This window comes from Arachis stenosperma, chromosome 6 (assembly GCF_014773155.1).
Source record: "Arachis stenosperma cultivar V10309 chromosome 6, arast.V10309.gnm1.PFL2, whole genome shotgun sequence".
NCBI classification, from domain to species: Eukaryota; Viridiplantae; Streptophyta; class Magnoliopsida; order Fabales; family Fabaceae; genus Arachis; species Arachis stenosperma.
In genome coordinates, this window is record NC_080382.1 from 83,100,937 (window position 1) to 83,113,787 (window position 12,851).

At 40.0% G+C, this 12,851-nt stretch overlaps 1 non-coding gene across 1 annotated transcript; it reads left to right on the forward strand.

Annotated features, from left to right (window-relative positions):
* The first annotated feature begins 4,289 nt into the window (after positions 1–4,289).
* LOC130938271 (small nucleolar RNA R71) lies at positions 4,290–4,397 on the forward strand. Its single transcript, XR_009069443.1, has one exon. It is a non-coding gene; the product is annotated as a small nucleolar RNA R71 (small nucleolar RNA).
* The last annotated feature ends 8,454 nt before the right edge of the window (positions 4,398–12,851 follow it).

Here is a 12,851-nt window from a genome sequence, read left to right on the forward strand (position 1 = left end):
ACTCTGCCTTCCAGTATTACCACCGGATACATACATGCCACAGACACATAATTGGGTGAACCTTTTCAGATTGTGACTCAGCTTTGCTAAAGTCCCCAATTAGAGGTGTCCAGGGTTCTTAAGCACACTCTTATTGCCTTGGATCACAACTTTATTTCTTTCTTTTTCTTTCTTTTTTTTTTTCGATTTTTTTTTTCGTTTGCTTTTTCTCTCTTTTTTTCTGCTTTTTCTTGCTTCAAGAATCATTTTTAATGATTTTTCAGATCCTCAGTAACATGTCTCCTTTTTCATCATTCTTTCAAGAGCCAACATTCATGAACCACAAATTCAAAAGACATATGCACTGTTCAAGCATACATTCAGAGAACAAAAGTGTTGCCACCACATCAAAATAATTAAACTATTATAAAATTCAGAATTCATGCAATTCTTTCCTTTTCAATTAAGCACGTTTCTATTCAAGAAAGGTGATGGATTCATAGGACATTCATAACTTTTAAGGCATAGACACTAAGACACTAATGATCACAAGACACAAACATGGATAACCATAAGCATAAAAATCGAAAAACAAAAGAATAAAGAACAAGGAAATCAAGGAACGGGTCCACCTTAGTGATGGCGGCTCTTTCTTGCTCTTGAAGATCCAATGGAGTGCTTGAGCTCCTCAATGTCTCTTCCTTGTCTTTGTTGCTCCTCCCTCATGATTCTTTGGTCTTCTCTAATTTCATGGAGGAGAATGGAGTGTTCTTGATGCTCCACCCTTAGTTGTCCCATGTTGGAACTCAATTCTCCTAGGGAGGTGTTTACTTGCTCCCAATAGTTTTGTGGAGGAAAGTGCATCCCTTGAGGCATCTCAGGGATCTCATGATGAGAGGGGTCTCTTGTGTGCTCCATCCTTTTCTTGGTAATGGGCTTATCCTCATCAATGGTGATGTCTCCTTCTATGTCAACTCCAACTGAATAACAGAGGTGACAAATGAGATGAGGAAAGGCTAACCTTGCCAAGGTGGAGGTCTTGTCTGCCACCTTATAGAGTTCTTGGGCTATAACCTCATGAACTTCTATTTCTTCTCCAATCATGATGCTATGGATCATGATGGCCCGGTCTATGGTAACTTCGGACCGGTTGCTAGTGGGAATGATTGAGCGTTGTATGAACTCTAACCATCCTCTAGCCACGGGCTTGAGGTCATGCCTTCTCAATTGAACCGGCTTTCCTCTTGAATCTTGCTTCCATTGTGCGCCCTCTTCACATATGGTTGTGAGGACTTGGTCCAACCTTTGATCAAAGTTGACCCTTCTAGTGTAAGGGTGCTCATCTCCTTGCATCATAGGCAAGTTGAACGCCACCCTCACACTCTCCGGACTAAAATCCAAGTATTTCCCCCGAACCATAGTGAGATAATTCTTTGGATTCGGGTTCACACTTTGGTCATGGTTCTTGGTGATCCAGGCATTGGCATAGAACTCTTGAACCATCAAGATTCCGACTTGTTGAATGGGGTTGGTAAGTACTTCCCAACCTCTTCTTTGGATCTCATGGCGGATCTCCGGATATTCACCCTTTTTGAGTGAAAAGGGGACTTCGGGGATCACCTTCTTCAAGGCCACAACTTCATAGAAGTGGACTTGATGCACCCTTGAGAGGAATCTATCCATCTCCCATGACTCGGAGGTGGAAGCTTTTGCCTTCCCTTTCCTCTTTTTAGAGGTTTCTCCGGCCTTGGATGCCATAAATGGTTATGAAAAAGCAACGCTTTTACCACACCAAACTTAAAATGTTTGCTCGTCCTCGAGCAAAAGAAGAAAGAAGAGAGTAGAAGAAGAAGAAATGAGGAAGAGGGGGAGGGTGGTGTGTTCGGCCAAGAAGGGTAAGAAAGGGTGTTTAGGTTGTGTGAAAATGAAGGGTTGAAGAAGGGTATTTATAGGAGAGAGGGGGGGTAATGGTTCGGCCATGGAGGGTTGGTTTGGGAGGGAAAGTGGTTTGAATTTGAAGGGTGAGGTTGGTGGGGATTTATGAAGGATGGATGTGAGTGGTGAAGAGAAAGATGGGATTTGATAGGTGAAGGGTTTTTGGGGAAGAGGTATTGAGGTGATTGGTGAATGGGGGAAGAAGAGAGAGAGTGATGGTGGGGTCCTGTGGGGTCCACAGATCCTGTGGTGTCAAGGAAAAGTCATCCCTGCACCAAATGTTGCTCAAAATCACGTTTTGAGCTATTTCTGGCGTTAAACGCCGGGCTGGTGCCCATTCCTGGCGTTTAACGCCAAGTTGTTGCCCTTTACTGGCGTTTAACGCCAGTCTGGTGCCCCTTTCTGGCGTTAAACGCCCAGAATGGTGCCAGACTGGGCGTTAAACGCCCAACAGCTAGTATTACTGGCGTTTGAACGCCAGCTTCTTCTCCTCCAGGGTGTGCTATTTTTCTTCCTGTTTTTCATTCTGTTTTTGCTTTTTTCATTGTTTTTGTGACTTCTTATGATCATCAACCTACAAAAAAGATAAAATATCAAAAGAAAATAGTTAACCATAAAACATTGGGTTGCCTCCCAACAAGCGCTTCTTTAATGTCATTAGCTTGACAGAGGGCTCTCATGGAGCCTCAGAAATACTCAGAACCGTGTTGGAACCTCCCAACACTAAACTTAGAGTTTGAATGTGGGGGTTCAACACCAAACTTAGAGTTTGGTTGTGGCCTCCCAACACCAAACTTAGAGTTTGACTGTGGGGGCTCTGCTTGGCTCTGTTTTGAGAGAAGCTCTTCATGCTTCCTCTCCATGATGATAGAGGGATGTCCTTGGGCCTTAAACACCAAGGATTCTTCATTCACTTGAATGATCAACTCTCCTCTATCAACATCAATCACAGCCTTTGCTGTGGCTAGGAAGGGTCTGCCAAGGATGATGGATTCATCCATGCACTTCCCAGTCTCTAGGACTATGAAGTCAGTAGGGATGTAATGGTCCTCAATCTTCACCAAAACATTCTCTACAAGTCCATGAGCTTGTTTTCTTGAATTGTCTGCCATCTCTAATGAGATTCTTGCAGCTTGCACCTCAAAGATCCCTAATTTCTCCATTACAGAGAGGGGCATGAGGTTTACACTTGACCCTAAGTCACACAAGGCCTTCTTGAAGGTCATGGTGCCTATGGTACAAGGTATAGAAAACTTCCCAGGATCCTGCCTCTTTTGAGGCAGTTTCTGCCTAGACAAGTCATTCAGTTCTTTGGTGAGCAAGGGTGGTTCATCCTCCCAAGTCTCATTTCCAAATAACTTGTCATTCAGTTTCATGATTGCTCCAAGGTATTTAGCAACTTGCTCTTCAGTGACATACTCATCCTCTTCAGAGGAAGAATACTCATCAGAGCTCATGAATGGCAGAAGTAAGTCCAATGGAATCTCTATGGTCTCATTTTGAGCCTCAGATTCCCATTGTTCCTCATTGAGGAACTCAGAGGAGATTGGTACACGCCCACTGAGGTCTTCCTCAGTGGCGTCCTCCTCCTCTCTTTCCTCTCCATATTCGGCCATGTCTATGGCTTTGCACTCTCCTTTTGGTTTTTCTTCTGTATTACTTGGGAGAGTGCTAGGAGGGAGTTCAGTAACTTTCTTGCTCAGCTGACCCACTTGTCCTTCCAAATTTCTGATGGAGGACCTTGTTTCATTCATGAAACTTTGAGTGGTCTTTATTAGATCAGAGACCATTGTTGCTAAGTCAGAAGTATTCTGCTTAGAACTCTCTGTCTGTTGCTGAGAAGATGATGGAAAAGGCTTGCTATTGCTAAACCTGTTTCTTCCACCATTATTGTTACTGAAACCTTGTTGAGGTCTCTCTTGATTCTTCCATGAGAAATTGAGGTGATTTCTCCATGAAGAATTGTAGGTGTTTCCATAGGGTTCTCCTAGGTAATTCACCTCTTCCATTGAAGGGTTCTCAGGATCATAGGCTTCTTCCTCAGATGAAGCTTCCTTAGTACTGCTTGGTGCATTTTGCATTCCAGACAGACTTTGAGAAATCAAATTGACTTGTTGAGTCAATATCTTATTCTGAGCCAATATGGCATTCAGAGTGTCAATCTCAAGAACTCCTTTCTTCTGACTAGTCCCATTGTTCACAGGATTCCTTTCAGAAGTGTACATGAATTGGTTATTTGCAACCATTTCAATCAATTCTTGAGCTTCTGCAGGCGTCTTCTTCAGATGAAGAGATCCTCCAGCAGAGCTATCCAAAGACATCTTGGATAGTTCAGAGAGACCATCATAGAAAATACCTATGATGCTCCATTCAGAAAGCATGTCTGAAGGACATCTTCTGATTAATTGTTTGTATCTTTCCCAAGCTTCATAGAGGGATTCTCCATCCTTCTGTCTGAAGGTTTGGACTTCCACTCTAAGCTTACTCCATCTTTGTGGTGGAAAGAACTTTGCCAAGAAGGCATTAACTAGCTTTTCCCAAGAGTCCAGGCTTTCTTTAGGTTGAGAGTCCAACCATATTCTAGCTCTGTCTCTTACAGCAAAAGGGAATAGCATCAGTCTGTAGACCTCAGGGTTAACCCCATTAGTCTTGACTGTGTCACAGATTTGCAAGAATTCAGCTAAGAACTGATGAGGATCTTCCATTGGAAGTCCATGGAACTTGCAATTCTGTTGCATTAGAGAAACTAATTGAGGCTTAAGCTCAAAGTTGTTTCCTCCAATGGCAGGGATAGAGATGCTTCTCCCATAGAAATCAGGAGTAGGTGCAGTGAAGTCACCCAGCACCTTCCTTGCATTGTTGGCATTGTTGTTGTTTTCGGCTGCCATGTGTTCTTCTTCCTTGAAGAATTCGGTCAGGTCCTCTAAAGAGAGTTGTGCTTTGGCTTCTCTTAGCTTTCGCTTCAAGGTCCTCTCAGGTTCAGGGTCAGCTTCAACAAGAATGCCTTTGTCTCTGCTCCTGCTCATATGAAAGAGAAGAGAACAAGAGAAATGTGGAATCCTCTATGTCACAGTATAGAGATTCCTTGAGGTGTCAGAGAAAAAGAGAAATAGAAAGAAGAAGGAGAGGAAGAATTCGAACTTTAATTAGATAAGGTTCGAATTGTGCATTTAGAAGGAGTGGTACTCCATAAATAGAAGGATGTGGGAAGGAGGGAAGAAAATTTTCGAAAATTCATTTAAAAGATTTTGAAAACATTTTGAAAATTTGATTGATAATTTTCGAAAATTAAAAGTGAAAAAGAAATCAAGTGATTTTTGAAAAAGATTTTGAAATTAGAAATTAAAAAGATTTGATTGAAAACTATTTTGAAAAGGATGTGGTTAAAAAGATTTGATTGAAAAGTTATGGTTTTAAAAAGATGTGATTGAGAAGATATGATTTGAAAACAATTTTAAAAGATATGATTTGAAAACAATTTGAAAAGATATGATTTTAAAAATTAATGACTTGCCTAACAAGAAAAGATATGATTCAGACATTAAACCTTTCTCAACAGAAAAGGTAACAATCTTGAAATTTTGAATCAAATCATTAATTGTTAGTAAGTATCTTTGAAAAAGGAAAGAAATTAATTTTGAAAACATTTGATTGAAAAGATATGATTTGAAAAAGATTTGATTTTGGAAAACTTTGAAAACTTGAAAAAAAATTGATTTTGAAAACAGAATCTTCCCCCTAGCACCATCCTGGCGTTAAACGCCCAGAATGGTATACATTCTGGCGTTTAACGCCCAAAATGCTACCTTTTTGGGCGTTAAACGCCCAACCAGGTACCCTGGCTGGCGTTTAAACGCCAGTCTGCCTTCTTCACTGGGCATTTTTGAATGCTCAGCTTTTTCTGTATAATTCCTCTGCAGTATGTTCTGAATCTTCAATTCTTTGTATCATTGACTTGAAAAGACACAAATTAAAAATATTTTTGGATTTTTAATAATCAAAATGCAAAAGGAATCAACTAACAATGCATGCAAGACACCAAACTTAGCAGTTTGTATACTACTGACACTAACAATATGAGAATGCATATGAGACACACAAAATGCTTCAAGTCAATAGAATTCAAAGATTAGAACACAAAAATCATCAAGAATTACTTGAGGATCCTTAAGACACATGAATGAATGCATGCAATTGACACCAAACTTAAGATGAGACACTAGACTTAAGCATGAAACATCAAATATTTTTGATTTTTTATGATTTTGCAAATTTTTTTGTGTTTTTCGAAAATTAAGTGGGAAAAGGTATCAAAATCCTTGATGAGAATTCCAGGAATCAGTGCAATGCTAGTCTAAGACTCCGGTCCAGGAATTAGACATGGCGTCACAGCCAGCCAAGCTCTCAAAGAAAGCTTCGGTCCAAAACACTAGACATGACCAAAGGTCAGCCAAATCTTAGCAGATCACTGCTCCAAGAGCAAAATTGATGAGAATCAACAAGCTCTTGTGGTGATAAGTTGAAACCTCGGTCCAATCAGATTAGACATGGCTTCTCAGCCAGCCAGATTTCAACAAATCATCATGAAACTCTAGAATTCATCTTCAAGAATTTCAAAAAAAATAAATACCTAATCTAAGCAACAAGATGAACCGTCAGTTGTCCAAACTAGAACAATCCCAGGCATTGTTACCAAAAGCTTGCTCAAAACTTGAACAATCCCCGGCAACGGCGCCAAAAACTTGGTGCGCGAACTTGTGAACAATACTTTTCACAACTCTCATAATCCCTGGTCATGAACTCCAAAAACTTGGTGGTTCAATTCCATGGCATTACACAACTTCGCACAACTAACCAGCAAGTGCACTGGGTCGTCCAAGTAATACCTTACGTGAGTAAGGGTCGATCCCACAGAGATTGTTAGCATTGAAGCAAGCTATGGTCATCTTGTAAATCTTAGTCAGGCAAACTCAAATGTATATGATGATGAACGAAAATAACAAAGAAGATAAAGATAGTGATACTTATGTATATCATTGGTGTAAGAGCTTCAGACAAGTGTATGAAGATGCCTTCCCTTCCGTCTCTCTGCTTTCCTAATGCCTTCATCCAATCCTTTCTTACTCCTTTCCATGGCAAGCTCGTGTAGGGTTTCACTGTTGTCAGTAGCTACCTCCCATCCGCGCAGTGAAAGCTAATGCACGCACTCTGTCACAGTGCTGCCAATCACCGGTTTGGTTCCCTCCCCTACCGGAATAGAATCACTCTTTTGCGTCTGTCACTAACGCCCAGTAGGTTACAGGTTTAAAGCACGTCACAGTCATTCAATCATTGAATCCTACTCAGAATACCACAGACAAGGTTAGACCTTCCGGATTCTCTTGAATGCTGCCATCAGGTCCTGCCTATACCACGAAGACTCTGACCTCACGGAATGGTTGGCTCGTTTGTCAGGCGAGCACTCGGTTGTCAGGCGATCAACCATGCATCGTGCAATCAGGAATCCAAGAGATATTCACTAAGCCTCAGATGCTTGTAGAACAAGAATGGTTGTCAGTCACCTTGTTCATGGGTGAGAATGGTTATGGGCGTCAATCATCACCTTCATCATGTTGAAGAACAAGTGATATCTTGGACAAAGAACAAGCGGAATTGAATGGAAGAACAATAGTAATTGCATTAATACTCGAGGTACAGCAGAGCTCCACACCTTAATCTATGGTGTGTAGAAACTCCACCGTTGAAAATACATAAGAACAAGGTCTAGGCATGGCCGAATGGCCAGCCTCCCAAAGGTCTAAGATAGCATAAAACAAAGATAGCTACCCAAAAGTCCTCCCTATACAATAGTAAAAGGTCCTACTTATAGAAAACTAGTACATAGATGAGTAAATGACATAAAAATCCACTTCCGGGCCCACTTGGTGTGTGCTTGGGCTGAGCAATGAAGCAATTTCGTGTAGAGACTCTCCTTGGAGTTAAACGCCAGCTTTAGTGCCAGTTTGGGCGTTTAACTCCCAATTAGGTGCCAGTTCCGGCGTTTAACGCTGGAATTTCTTGAGGTGACTTTGAACGCCGGTTTGGGCCATCAAATCTTGGGCAAAGTATGGACTATTACATATTGCTGGAAAGCCCAGGATGTCTACTTTCCAACGCCGTTAAGAGCGCGCCAATTGGGCTTCTGTAGCTCTAGAAAATTCACTTCGAGTGCAGGGAGGTCAGAATCCAACAGCATCTGCAGTCCTTTTGAGTCTCTGGATAAGATTTTTGCTCAGGTCCCTCAATTTCAGCCAGAAAATACCTGAAATCACAGAAAAACACACAAACTCATAGTAAAGTCCAGAAAAGTGAATTTTAACTAAAAACTAATAAAAATATACTAAAAACTAACTAGATCATACTAAAAATATACTAAAAACAATGCCAAAAAGTATACAAATTATCCGCTCATCACCAATCTCAATGCACCTCTTGAAAAATCTTCACCCTACAGGGTCCCGTAGCCACAACCAATTCATGTCATGCAGGGGTGGTATAGCAACCATCCTGCGCACAGTATCCTCGCAACATGTCATACGAAACCTGCACAGGTCCTCAATCGAGGTCGTCGCGACTTTGATGGCTATGGCTAACCAAACGTCGCGGGGTAGTTTGAAGGCGTTAGACAAATGCTCCATTGTAACTTTTCGTTGGACGAGAGCCTGGCAGTGTATATTCTTAAGACAGTGTTATCCAGTGGTTTTGAGAATAGGCATGCTCAGTGACGGACCCAGAAAAATTTTGCAGTGGGGGCAAAAATATAATAAAATTTAGGTATAGATTTTTTTTTGGTTTTTAACAATACCCAACAAATTAAGGACTAATTCGTTATGAATTTAAATTTTATTTAAAAATATGTGGTTGGCCAATGAATTGCTACATGTACGAGATGGAATTCGAACTCCCAACACTTGCTTAAACGGACGACGACTAAGCTGATTACTCAACCAACCCAAATTGGTTTAGATATATTTAAAATTTTAAATTATAACTATCTATATGTATTGATAAAAACTAAAAATATAAACACAATCATTTATTATAGTATTTAAAATCATAAAAAAAATATTTTCACACACAAAATATAATATTCAAAATAATAAAAACAATAATTTATAATAGTTTTCTTTTTATTTTTAACATGACAATATTATTTTTTTATATAGGTTCTTAAAAAATTATTTTATTTTTTATTATCTCATATTTAACTGTTAAGTCTATTTATTATAGTCTATATGGTATAAATATATTCTTTAACCAAAGTAATTATTATAATTAAGACTACTTTAATAATAAATATTAGTACACTATATTAATATATAAATAATATTTTTTTACCTTAAATAATTTTTTAAAAAAATCACTAATAATTTAAATTATGTTTAATTAAAAAACTAAATTTTAATTTAATTATTAAGTAATTAATTAATATAACGAAGTTAATTACTACTATTTTTTGAGTTTATTTATTTATTTATTTTTATCAATATACTAACTCAAATTTAATATTATTATTATTATTATTATATGTTAAATTTAACAAAAAAAAGTTTAACATAAAAGACAAAAAAAATCATTTATATTTTATTTTGGAATAAATAAAATATAACAAGCAAATATATATATATATATAAGTATTAATCATTTTTTAAAAATTTTGTGGGGGCAAATGTCCCCTCTTCATTCTATATGGGTCCGTCTCTGGGCATGCTAGTATATTTATGGTTTAGGGTCGCCCTTTGGCATCTAGTTCCCTCGGACTTAACCGACGCATCTTATCATTGGCGAAATCTATTTTTGTTTTTTTCAAAAAAGAAAAAAAAGGCTTCTATGCACTTGCGTCGTAAATAGAAATAACATTATTAATTGATGGCATTTATTAGATTTGTCGTTACGCACTGGTGCGTATTTAGTCGATGGTTGGGAGCGTTAAAATTAAATCTAACTAAAATATATTTTAACTAATCATCATCGCATTCATATGTATATATATAACTAAGGAAAATCATTCCTGGAAATTACAACAGGCGTCCATGCACGAAAGACGAAACATGAAAGGAAAGGTCGTAAACACACAAAGTCTTAATTTGCGAGTAAGAGAAACTTGAATCGCCACACATGCTCGCAGTGTACCCAAATAAAAAACTAAAGAAGGAAGCAACCTAATACTAACTTGGGCATGGGGGCATTAGCGTCACAGCTAGTTGAACCATGTGTCCTACGCAGTACCAGGCGGTCGACTTAGGTGTTCTTCTTTGTTTTCATCTTCGATAACTCTGCCTTGCTCAATACACGGTCCCTGAGTTTGTTGAATGGTGTGCTGGTTAGATTCACCGTAGTTGTTGTCCCGATCTTGTTCTCCCGTAACTGCAAAATGGTAAACGATCGGTTTTAATGTGCCCCTATAATATAATAGTCATAATCTACCTTTTTTATTTGAGCGTACTTACAATCCTGTCCATGATCGGGTTGAATTTGTCCCCCATGTTGAGCCACCTAATGACCCATATCCCAGAGTTCATGCTGAATGTTGATCGGAAGAATAGACAGTAACCGTCAGTACGTATTATGGATAACCCGTGAAAAGCTTCAATGTCATACTGGGTGATAACGTACCTCTGCCCACAATTTGGTATCCCTATGGGGCTCCTTATCGGGAAATCTCTGAAATTGCTTGGTAAGTTCATTAAGTGCTTCTCGTAAACTACCTGTGTCACGTTGTATAAGACACTTGCCTGCACGAACCGCAAAACATAAGTCAGAACGCTTTTATGCACGTCGTGTTGCATACTATGCCAAATTAAAGTAAATACTACAATCAAAATTGTTGCATGGTATGCCAAATTAAAGTAAAGACTACAATCAAAATTGTCCGGTAACCATTTTCTGGATCCGGTCTTCCCGGTGAGGCGTCTCGTACTGGTTTGGCGATGAATCAAGGTTGTAAATTGCCTGGTCTTTGAAAGACACGATCATAAAAAACTAGTGGCCCAACGCGTCTAGCATGAGGACATAAATCTAAACAAAATAACACGTATAGTTAATCCACTAAAGACACTTGTTCGTGGTTTAGGTTTCCATTAACAAATAGTTCTTCGTCAACAGACAAGTTCAAGGAATCTGGATGGCCTCATCCATTTCTCCATGTAACGATTGAGCATTAGCTCTGTTGTCTCCCCGTTCAAAATATCATCCTACACAGACAACGTTGATGAATAAATTAAGTTGTGTTCTATAAATCTCAGAGCGCCGACGATTGTCAATGAGCGTCAATGGCGCAATGATTTATTTCGAGTACCAACAGTAGAGAGTTAAGTTACTGAGACAGACGGCGGAAGGCACCAGTACGAGGGGGACGTGGCAAGGATCTTAGCACCGGTCATAGTCATGGCAACCATATGGATGATGTCTCGCGATACCTTATATGTGTTTTTCCTCGTCAAAACAAGTGTAAACAGGTGCTAAACCTTGTCATCAACGTCATTTCCTGGTAGTAAGCTGTGTAAATCAACTCTGTCCGCGGACTTGACTCCAATACAGACAAGTTCCTCGCTCCAGTAGGATGAAAGTATGAAGGCATTAAAATAACCACGATAAGCGGGTTTAAACACACAGAAGCTCGGATTTTACCATGGATTAAGGTTCCCATCGAACACATACGCGAATAAGGCCGACTGTCGGTTGTTGAAGTCCATGGCAGGAGTGATCTTGAACCTCATCTACTACACATGTTTGTCAAAAGTCAGTTGGTAGTCGCATTTTGCGTTAAACTAACTAACCGATTATTTACCTTCTTGCTCGTTAAATGGGTAGACTTTTCCCTGCTAGAGCCAGATCGCATAGATCTATCCATTCCCTCACTGGAACGTGGGCGTTTGGCATTCCTTGTGGCCGATAGTGGTGTGCGAAACAACTTTTGCATGATCCCGTCAGTTCTTGTTAGGGGTAGAGTACTATTCTCAGCCGGATCTGGGGCAATCGGCGTTCCACTAGCGATGCCAGATGCAACTTTCATGGACTGCGGGATTGACTGTTCATCTGTCTCCCCGTCGGAATCCAACAACATGATGGTTTTCTTGGGGATTGCAGCAGCTGCATTGTCGGTCTCCTTATCGAGATCCCTCTGTCGAAGTGTAAGCTAAACCGGTTTAGGATAAGGGACACCAACAAGACACATTACATACATGGCCAAGGAGTAAATCCTAACCTGAACCTTTTCCACGAGGACCCTCATCAAGTCCTTGACGATGAGACCGATCTTCGGAAATGACCAGTCCTCTTCCGACTGGATCTGATCACCTTTGACAGCATTAACATCATTCAGCTATGGAGCTTTGTCTGATGTTTCAGAGGCAGCTTTGGGTCCACCGGGGAGCTACATATTAACAAAAAAAAACCAAAATCGAATCAGTCATTTGTTGAAAAATGTGTGAAGTACACCTGAGCAGAAGATTTACCTCAGACGCTTGCAGGGGCTGCGACTGCTCAGCTGTATCTACGTCGTGGACCTCTTCGCATACGTCCCTGCATGTACCCTGTACGTGGTTGTTAATGCGAATATTCGTCTACCATGCATATGCAACGTACTGCATTTTGTTGTATTCTAAAAGTCATAAATGAAACTTGTCTAACCTGTTGTGTGTGTCACCGTCGGAGCTCGAGCGTGCTTCTCCGTCGCCCATTGGTTTTCTTTTTTTTGTGTGTTTCGAATAATGGTGGCTTAGAAGGGTAGGCGGGTTTATTTAATTGCAAATAACCTTGCAAATGCCGACAGCTGTGTCCTCTGTTTACGAAATGTGATACGTCTATGTTTACGGTACTCGGGTGTTGTGGGTGGAGTCACGGGTATTTGTTGTAATCGTCAAACTCGCAAAAAATCTTTCACCCGTATGGTACGT